General features: G+C 39.8%; 1 protein-coding gene across 2 annotated transcripts in view; it reads left to right on the top strand.

The window, feature by feature from the left end:
* The window catches only part of MED12L (mediator complex subunit 12L), a 353,473-nt gene that overhangs the window by 231,433 nt on the left and 111,880 nt on the right, over positions 1 to 10,160 (top strand). The gene's annotated exons all lie outside the window — the stretch shown is intronic.

Raw genomic sequence — 10,160 nt, 5'->3', positions numbered from 1 at the left:
GTAATTGATAACTTTGGAAATCTGTAGTTTTATGGAAGAATCTGATGAGCTCTGCAGAGCTGTTTTTTTGTTTGTTTGTTTTTTGTTTGTTTGTCTCTTTACAAATTCACAAATATAAATATTTTAAAAATTTAAATAAAGTTACTTAAGGGGTGAGTTCTCTGATGCTTCTGAATTTCATTTTTTGGCGGGGTTGAGGGGGAATCAGTCCTGTCTTTATTACAAAGACTTAGAAAGCGACTATGCCTGATAACTAAAGGGTGAGGTATTGGCCAGAAAGGTGGGGTAGGCTTAGTCCCAGGGGGTTCAGGGCAAACTGATAGATCAGGTCCTAGCAGCGGAGGAGCCTGAGGGTGAGCTTCAGGCACTGGGGTGATTAGCTCATTGTCAGGGGCTGCATGGTACTTGGGTTAGCCTGGAATCTCCCTGAGACCACACTGCCTTGTCTGCCTAGCTCATCTACTGGCCCTAATCCTGTTCATTGCCTTCCATGTCCACCTCATCAACTTTTCCATCACCAGGTGACTCATTGTAGTTCATCTTGTCCATGTCCTGCATGTCCTCTTCATCTTGATCATCATCCTCTGAGTCCTCTTCACTGTCCTCCTTCTCCTCTTCCTCAGCATCATGGTGCTCTGAGGCTGGCCTGACAGTAAGTACTGGGTTGCTGTCTTTTTCTTCAATGCTTTGGAGCCAGGCCTGATGCTGCTGTTCTTGATAAGAAGCTCAGTCTCTTCCACATCAGGTCAGCCCCATTAAAGCCTAGCGCCTTCGTCACTGGGGTAAGAGTGAGGGCTCAAGCTGGACATGGCAGCAGCTGGCAGCACCGGAAGCACTTGAATTTCATTCTTAAACACAAGACAGCTTGTTTTATTATCTTTAAAAATCTTTGCACAGTGATAATTTATATAATCAGATCCTTTTTTCTTTTGTAATTTTAGAACTTTCAGATAAAAGTCTCCAAAGGAGTCCAAGACTTTCTTGAATGTAATATTTGAACAAATGAGTAAAAAATAAAAATACAATTTCATGAAATGGAACCAAAACCTGTTACTATCATGGGTGACAATAAATGAAAATAATAATCAAAGATGGAAACTTTTTTGAAGGTAGTAAATCAATAATAGATTTACGGAGTGTTTATTTATGCCTTAAGGAAATAATGGACTGTGTAGTTGGTTTTATTTCCAAGTTTGTCGGAAAAACAAATGTGCTTGATTTAAATACTAATAGTTGAATGTCAAAATCATGTTACTTCTCTTGCCTTTTCTTAAACAAAAACAATTTCGATTTAACCGTTTTTCATTCCATTCTTTTTAGGGAGGGTTTACTATGTGTGGATGAGTAGCTAGCCTTAAGGAAAGACTCTGAACAAAAATTATCCAGCTTATTTAATATTGACTCTGCTTTGCTCCATGGAGTTTGCTTTTAGCTTCTGAAGCCAATTCATTGTAGACCTTAGTTTGAAAGACTTGTCCTTTTTAGGTTGAACTTTTTGCCACTTGTCACTCTGATTCATACCTGGATTGTGTACTGCTCTTAATGTGAAACCTGAGTGGCAGAACAACAAATGGCCAAGTCTTAAAGGCATCAGTTCAGAAGGAAAGAACATCCCTTATAGCCTCTTTCAAAGAGTGTAGAGCAAAGACCTTCTCTGCAAGTTCTGAAGATTATCACCCCAGATTTCCAGTGGTGTGTACAAAATCACATTAGAGAGCTTATTTGGATAAATATTCCACAAGCTTCTTGTAAAGAAATAAAGGCAGTCTGCTATCCACCTTAAATTTTAATGCATTTATTTCCTGGGTTGACTTGTCCTATTTGGGTCAACTAACTATATACTGATTTTTTTTTATATTAAAGAAAATTCCTGAGTATATCAAGCTGTTGAAAATGTTTTTGATATACTTTCCTATTTTGAATTTGAAGGGAAAATGTTTTAATAATTTAGGAGTATATTTCCTGGTTTTGACATTAAAATAGTCTCTGAAGGGAGGCCAGTGCATGAAGATTATGTTAGGCCTTTCTAAGTTTGAAGAAGGACCTGGAGTTTGAAGATGCACCTTGACTTTCTCTGCATTGTTGTTGTTTTTAAACAAAGATCTCCTCATGGAAGAAGGAAGGGGCAGTAAATTGCCCTCTTTTTCTCTTTCTGAGGGTGGGCTGGAGATGAAATATGCTTTTGCATCATTATTATAACAGTGGGATTGCCGTATTTAAAAGTTGCACACAGTGATGCAAATTAAATGTAGTAATGAAAAAGTTAACATTAGGCGTACCCATTTGTCTTAAAGCATATTATGCCAGTTGGGACTTGCTAAAGCTGGTCTTACTTAACATTCAAAAAGGAAAGTAGAGTACACACTTAGTCACAAAAAAACGTGTAACACTTTAATGAAAAGAGCAGCTAAAAACCAGCCCGTAACTGTATTATTGTTCGATTAACTGAAAGGTTAACTTGAAGATTTTTTCCCCCCTGTTGATTTTTCTTATAGTTAGTCTCTCATTTCATAAGATACCCAGGAGACTTTATAACAATAATTATCTTGTCGTTTTCTTAGACTAGCCTATTAAATCCAGGGAAGCTCTTTTAATGACATTGTTTAGCCATTACAAGCCCCACATTTATTTAGAATAAAGGATGGCATCGTGGGTTGTGTTTGTGCTTCTCTACCACCATCATGCTTTAAAAAAATGTTTATTTTATTTTATTTTATTTTTTTAAATTTATTTTAAAGGGAGAGGGAGAAAGAGATAGAAACATCAATGATGAGAGAGAATCATTGATTGGCTGCCTCCTGCAACCGGTATGTGTCCTGACCAGCAATCAAACCATGACTCCTGGTTCATAAGTTAATGCTCAACCACTGAGCCATGCCAGCCGAGCTATTTTATTCTTTTTATTACAGCTTATTTTTTTCTTCTGATATTTATTGTTAAAGATGTTAAACCTTCACACAAGTGGAAATAATATTTCATGTAGATTTCACCTAGAGTTACAAATGGTTAATGTTTTTCACATATCTGTGCATACACACACACACACACACACACACAAAAAAAAAAAAAACAAAAACATACATTTTGGGGGAACCTTTTAGAAATTGCAGTCATTGTGGTAAATGCCTCACTCCTAATTGCTTTTCCAAATAACAAGGACATTCTTCTACCTAACCACAATACTATTATCAGCCAAGAGGTTAATTTTGAAGTAGTACTATTTTAAAATATTTCCTCTGCATTGAAATTTTACAACTTCCTAGTAAGACCCTTTATAACTTTATTGTTGTGGAATCCAATCACTGGTCACTTATTGCATTTGGTTTTACTGTCTTTTTAGACTTATTTCTTCTTCAGAACAATGTCTCTGCATTTAAAAACACACACAAAACCTTTTTTTAAATCTTCTTGGCTTTTGAAAATTGCTTGGCTCTGTATCGACGAGGTCCATCCTGTGGGTTGTATAGGAAGGGGATTTTTTTTCTGAGACAGTTATCCTGGAGTCACCATTGGGGTTTAGAATTTTGAAGTTCAATAGGAATATCTATAATCTCGTTTTGGGCATAGACCTAGTACATGCATCACTAATCACAAAGTCAGGATATCCAAAGTCACTATTTGGGGGGAAGGGCTATATTGAATGACTCATTCACCTTTTTTTGTTTGTTTGTTTCAGCATGAAACAAGGATTTTAGGTGAGAATCCAAAACCTTACTGATTTTTCAAAGAGACAGAAGCAGCCACTGGTGTGGGTCGGTGCTTGAGTGTTGACCCATGTACCAGGAGGTCACTGGTTCAATTCCCACTTGGGGCATGTGCACGGGTTTTAGGTTCGATCCCCAGTGAGGGGCGTGCTGGAGGTGGCCAGTTGATGTTTCTCTGTCATTGATGAGGAAGACAGAAATACTCAAGTAGAGAATGTATTTCTGAAACTCTTACAAGAAATGAAAATTAAGTTATATTATTGGTAAGTCTTTCTAGATTCTATTGTATAATGAACTCTTTTCCTATTTGCCCCTATTTAGTGGGAAACATTGGTAGATTTATTATCAAGGCTTTCTTTAGTCTTTTAGTCCATGAGGTCTGAAAGGTTGGCGACTGCTGTTCTAGTCATTCCCCTTGAGTGTGACTTCTTCCTCTCTCCTTCCTTCTTTATTGGGCTTCTCTGCATTAACGTGGACCTGGGCTCAATGTCCCCTCCTCAAGTGTTGGTAGGCATAGCATTTGAATCGTCATTTCATTTTCTCTGTTACAATACTCTCAGATGCATTCATTTCTTCTTAAAGGAAAAGATCATATAATGGGCCTCTAAAGCCTCTGTAGCATGCTAATTCTTTATTACAAAACGAAGAAAAACAGGGGTCTCATTGAACCATAGCTCATGATGCTCTGTCTTGGAAGCCCTGTCTTTTGCATGTAGCCAGAACAAATATTGTATTAACAGATCTTACTGTTTCATCTCTCTGCACAAGAAAGTCACTCTAATTGTGGCTCACATGCAGTGGCTGAGAATTTGTGCTGAGCATAATTATTACAAACCTTTCATGTTCCCTAGCTGAGATTGATATCTTTATGTCCCTGTGCCTAAATTACTGTGTTTAACCTGTCATTTGAAATGATTTATATCTATTACGTCTTTTTTATATAAAGCACTTACATTTTTCTGGTATGAGAACTTCATGTGTAATGGTTGATTAAAGGAGAGGATTGGTTGAGATCGAGTTGAGAGATATGCCTGCATCTGCTTCCTGTGCGCATATCCATATTCTCTCCTGTGCTGGCTACTTGATCCGTCTCTTCACTTTGGAAATTTTGTTTGTGAGAGGCAATGATAGGAGCCCATTAATGGGTCTAATAGACTCCAATGTGGATTTCAGCCTTTCTGCTTAACAGCTTTTTTTACTTTGGGCAAGTCATTAATATATATCTGAGTCTCAATTTCTTCTGAAAAATAAGCATGGGAATGGTTACCTTATAAGATTATAAAACTTAAATAAGATAATGTACAGGGTAGTTTGTACTTAGTGAATAGTAGCTTTTGAGTTTTTATTTGGTCAGAAGGGAGAGGGAGAGGGAGTGAATAAGTGAATGAATGGCAGGTACCTGTCTGAATGTAAATTTGGAATGATTAAAAATTTAAAAGACTTATTAACTAAAAAGATAAGTAATTCCATAATATTTTGGCAGCCCTTAGTCACCTCTTGGATTTCCTTTAATGGTGACCCAGTGATTGCTCGAAATATTTTTTATTCTTTCTTTATAGCTTTCTGTGCTGAAAAGAAGGAAACTAGGACTAATTTATTCAGCTACCTGAAATTATGGAAAAGTATAAAATCTGAGGCCAGAATATGTGGGGGTAGAGAGGTGGTCTCAGCTGGGTACTGCATTCAGGTCAATGCTTCATTCACTATAGTTCAGTAAATAGAATAAAAAAGATAAAAGTACAGAGTAATGTGATGTAATTTTAAAGCAAAAGGTTAATGTTTTAACTATAAAAGTACTCAGATATGCATGAGGTGAAATTTTTTAAGATTACTGCAGCTATGTAAGGTCATATAAACCCATCTAATACTAATGCTGAATTGAAAAAAATAAAGGTAGACATTCTAGTACTGAGCCCCGGGTGTTACATTTGTGACTGTGAGTTTTATTGCAGCAGTGACAAAATTTCACATGCTAAGTGAGGTATGGAATTTTTTTTAAAAAAAAAAACCTGCTACTTACCAGTACTCTAAGTCAAGAATTCTGTTTCCTTTCTCTTTTCTTAGTTTTATCTTTCTTTTCTGTCACTCCTCCTCATGTTTTCATCTTGCATCCTTACCACTTGGTGTCTATCTGCCTCCCACTCCCCTTTTTCTATAAATACTTTATACTAGAATGAATGGGGTGGAGGTGCTGGGACTCAGAAACCCAGGTAATGTGGAGTCTGAAATGTCAGCACATGACCTGAATGCAGTGCCCAGCTGACCCATGCTACTTTCTCTTGGTCATGTGGCTACTCCCACCATTGGATTTGCATCTCGGCTCCATTTGCTAGTTCACGCGGTGCATTCTAACTGCGCTGCACAGCAGACACAGGAGAGAGTTGCTGTCCTGTCTCACCCTCAGGGAAAGCCAGAGCAATACAGCTGTTGTTTTTCTTCCTTGGAATTCTTTGAAACTAACTTGGCCTTTATGGCAAGATGAGAGTCGCTTATAGCCCCTCATTTCCCTTTACAAACCGGGGATATATCCCATCTCCTTCTTAAAATTACCACTGACCTCAGAGTTCTACATTCAACACGCTTGACCTTTCTACGGTCTGTGGTTTTGCTGATTATCGCTTTTTCCTGCAATCGCTTTTCTCCTTGGTTTCCAGTACACCGGGCCTCCCGCTTCTTGTTTTAACCCATCAATCCCACCCCCTTCCCAGACTCAGACACCTCCCCCAGATCCTCTTGTCTCCTCTGTCCATGAGATTTGGGTAACATGGCCTCTGAAGTACCCAGCTCATTCCTTATTCTCTCCCTGTCTTAGAAAACTTTCCCCTGGCCTCAATTCTATGCGTGTCTTCAGAGCCCTGGATCAGTATTTCGTGCCCTTCTGTCCAGCTTTTGTCCGCTTGACCTCACTCTCTCACTGTGTTTCATGTACAACATACCCAGACCCCACATCTTAGCCTTCTAGGATCCAGCACTCCTCCCAAGCTAGTGATCTTTAGAGCAATGCCATTTAATTGGGGGCAGTTGGGATGAGGATTATGGACCCACTGAGGATACATGTTAGTCACATCCAGTTAACATATTATCTTCTGTTCTCTAGGGGTCTTGGACTTAAAACCTCTCTGAACATGTCACTGAGGTCCATGTCCGATTTTCCCTTGGGCTGTTGCCTGCATAGATGGAAGACCTTTTCAGTTGATCTCCTGACCTCAGTGCTTTTCTTCAACCCAGAATTATCCTATTGCTGACAAATTGACATTCTTTTAGTGCAGCACAATAGAGGACATAATGCTTCACTTCAGAATCCTTCAATGGTTCTCAGAGAAATGCAGACAGACACACAATAGCAGGATTCTGCACTCTGTCCTGGCTCATCGACTAGTTCTCATGCTGTAGCCTCAGACCCCCAAGGCCCCTCACGATCCAGCCACAGCACAATGCCCTTCTCAACCCACGCCTTGCTCAGTATTGCTCTCTGCCTAGCAGTGCTCCCTTTTGAGTGCTCTGTTTTCTCCTTTAAGGTTCAGCTCACATTTCCATTTTCTGGGAGCCCTTCCTCAGTTTCTCCATTTGCAGTCAGGTCCCCTTTCCTCCGAGCTGCTATGGTGAGTTAGTACAACTCTCATACCGCTTACCACATTCGGATTCACTATGGCCTGTGTGCCTTACCAGATTGCAGCTTCCACAGAGGCAGAGGGGTCTGAACTCAAGTGCAAGATGAAGAATGACTGACCAGATGAACCCATGAATCTATTTTTGGGGGGTTTTACTCCTTTCAAGAACTCTCAGTGCTGGAGGCCTCTAAAGTACTCATAAGGTCCCCCATCAAGCCTTTCATATCCCTGAGGTTGTTGAAGCTAATTTGTCCAGAGACCTCTTCCTCCCTCTGCAGGCACCACCCCCTTGCCATTGTCACTGCAGGGCCCACTGTCAACCCTGGAGGCATGCCACCTGTCCTACCTGTCAGGTGATGGAGCAGAGCCTCTGCTTTGCTGTGGGGGTCACAGGCACTGTGGATGAGGTATCTTTTACTTTGTCCTCAAACTTCTTTTCATTTCTCCCCTCAACAGGAAGTCCTGTAACATCTATCTCATAGTGTTGCAGTGGAAGATAAAAAGTAGTAATCCTTGTCAAGTGCAAGCATGGTGCCAGTCACAACAAGTGTTTAGTAAACAAGCCACTCTGCTGTGTGAGGTCTTGGGAGTTTCTGGTAGCTTCTAGGTCAGGCAGCACCTGGGCTAATTATGCCCCCACAGGAATACTGCATTGTTTTTGTGGGGTCAGAGAATATGGGGGTGGCTACTGAAATTTTGAAAATCATAGAAAACATAGGAGACTGGATTTATGAATTCTCTTGAGAACATTAGAAGATTTGAAATGATAAATATAGTGTTTAAGAATATGAGTTTAGCCGAAACCGGTTTGGTTCAGTGGATAGAGCGTCGGCCTGTGGACTGAAAGGTCCCGGGTTTGATTCCGGTCTAGGGCATGTACCTTGGTTGTGAGCACATTCCCAGTAGGGGGTGTGCGAGAGGCAGCTGATGGACGTTTCTCTCTCATAGATGTTTCTAACTCTTTATCCCTCTCCCTTCCTCTCTGTAAAAAATCAATAAAATATATATATATATATATATATATATATATATATATATATATAATTTTTTTTTTTTTTTTAAAGAAAAGAATATGAGTTTAGAGGCAAGAATCTGAATTAGAACTCTAGTCCTGCTCTTTATATGCCGGGTGACCCCAGGCAGGTTGCTTAACCTCTGTTTCTCAACTTCTCTATCTCTAAAATGGAGATGATAATTTTACTTTATAGGCTTCCTGGTGTTATTAAATGGGACAATGTATTAAAGCTCTTGGTACACAGTAAGTAGTAGGTAATGTGTGTAGCTTTTGTTGTCACTGATACTGGTTTTACTACTCTGATTTCTACTAGTTAGCCACCCTGGACTCAAATCCCTTCCGTGCCAGCAATTGGCACTGGATAGTAGATGCCCCACAGGGGGATATGGACTTTTAAGGTAACCTAGTCCTTACTATGGCCTGCCACCTTACATCTGCCCCACTCTCTCAAAAATTTTGTGTTTCCTGTTGACAGATGCCTCTCTTGGACATGCTTGTTCAAGATGGCTGTGTGTAAATCAATCTGTATGTAAGTATGAACCTCAGGGAACATTTATCTCAGTGGTTCTTCACAAGTGTCCCAGTCCATAGCATCCGTGTCCCTGGCAGCTCATGCTCAGCCCTCACCCTTGAATCAGAAACTCGGGGGTGGGCCTAGCTGTGTCTTAAAAATCCCTCCAGCAGGTTCTGGTACCAACTAAAGTTTGAGGACTACTTTGGTTTGAACATAAGTGTTCTCTATTCATATTGTCTGTATTTGGTTTCAAGTAAATTTTAAAATAGTGGGTTTTGTTTTGGACACTTTAAGTGGTTTGTGAGTTTCACATGTCCCTTAGCTATGCTCCCTGCTGTCTCCTAGCTATGCTCCCTGCTCCCTGAGGTATTAGACTGGTGGGGAGTTGGTTCTTCCTCTAGAGCAGTGTTCTCAACCTTTCTTAGGTGACCCTGCTAGTGGTTCTCAACCTGTGGGCCGCGATTCTAGAGCCTAAGACCATCGGAAAACCACAGATATTTACATTACGATTCATAACAGTAGCAAAATTACAGTTATGAAGTAGCAACGAAAATAATTTTATGATTGGGTGTCACCACAACATGAGGAACTGTATTAAAGGGTCACCGCATTAGAAAGGTTGAGAACACTGCTCTAGAGGCTTTTTCTGTTCAGTGTCAAGTGAACTTTGACCTTTTAATTTGCTGGAAGAATGATTTTACCTGGGGGTAATGGCTAGGCATTTTGAGAAAGAAAGTTATGGAAGGAGCTGCTTTTAAATAGATATGAAATATATAAAGTGGTAGTTTTAATAAGATTGAATAATTCTTTTAAGATTCTAATTAATAACTTTACATTGGCCATCTAACTTCTGTGGATTTGGAGTTCTCACTGCTTGTCTCCTCCTCTCTCATTTACAGTAAATCTCCTTGGTTTCTCAAGAACTCTTCTATATGAGGAAATACTGTTTCACCCTCTGCCTGCCCCAAGGATAGTCAGAAGACCTTTTCCAGTAATAACAGTTATATTTATTATATTTCACTTTTCACAAAAGTCCTTAATTGTTCTCTAAGCTCATGCATTATATCAAAACTACTTTAAAAATACACATACAGCCGAAACCGGTTAGGCTCAGTGGATAGAGCGTTGGCCTGCGGACTAGGATCCTGGGTTAGATTCTGGTCAAGGGCATGTATCTTGGTTGCGGGCACATACCCAGTAGGGGGTGTGCAACAGGCAGCTGATCCATGATTCTCTCTCATCGATGTTTCTAACTCTCTATCCCTCTCTCTTCCTCTCTGTAAAAAATCAATAAAAAATATATTTAAAACACACAC

This window comes from Pipistrellus kuhlii, unplaced genomic scaffold, assembly GCF_014108245.1.
Source record: "Pipistrellus kuhlii isolate mPipKuh1 unplaced genomic scaffold, mPipKuh1.p scaffold_m20_p_2, whole genome shotgun sequence".
In the NCBI taxonomy this organism is placed as follows: domain Eukaryota; kingdom Metazoa; phylum Chordata; class Mammalia; order Chiroptera; family Vespertilionidae; genus Pipistrellus; species Pipistrellus kuhlii.
The sequence above is the reverse complement of the archived record's forward strand: the minus strand, read 5'-3'. Positions and strand labels throughout refer to the sequence as shown.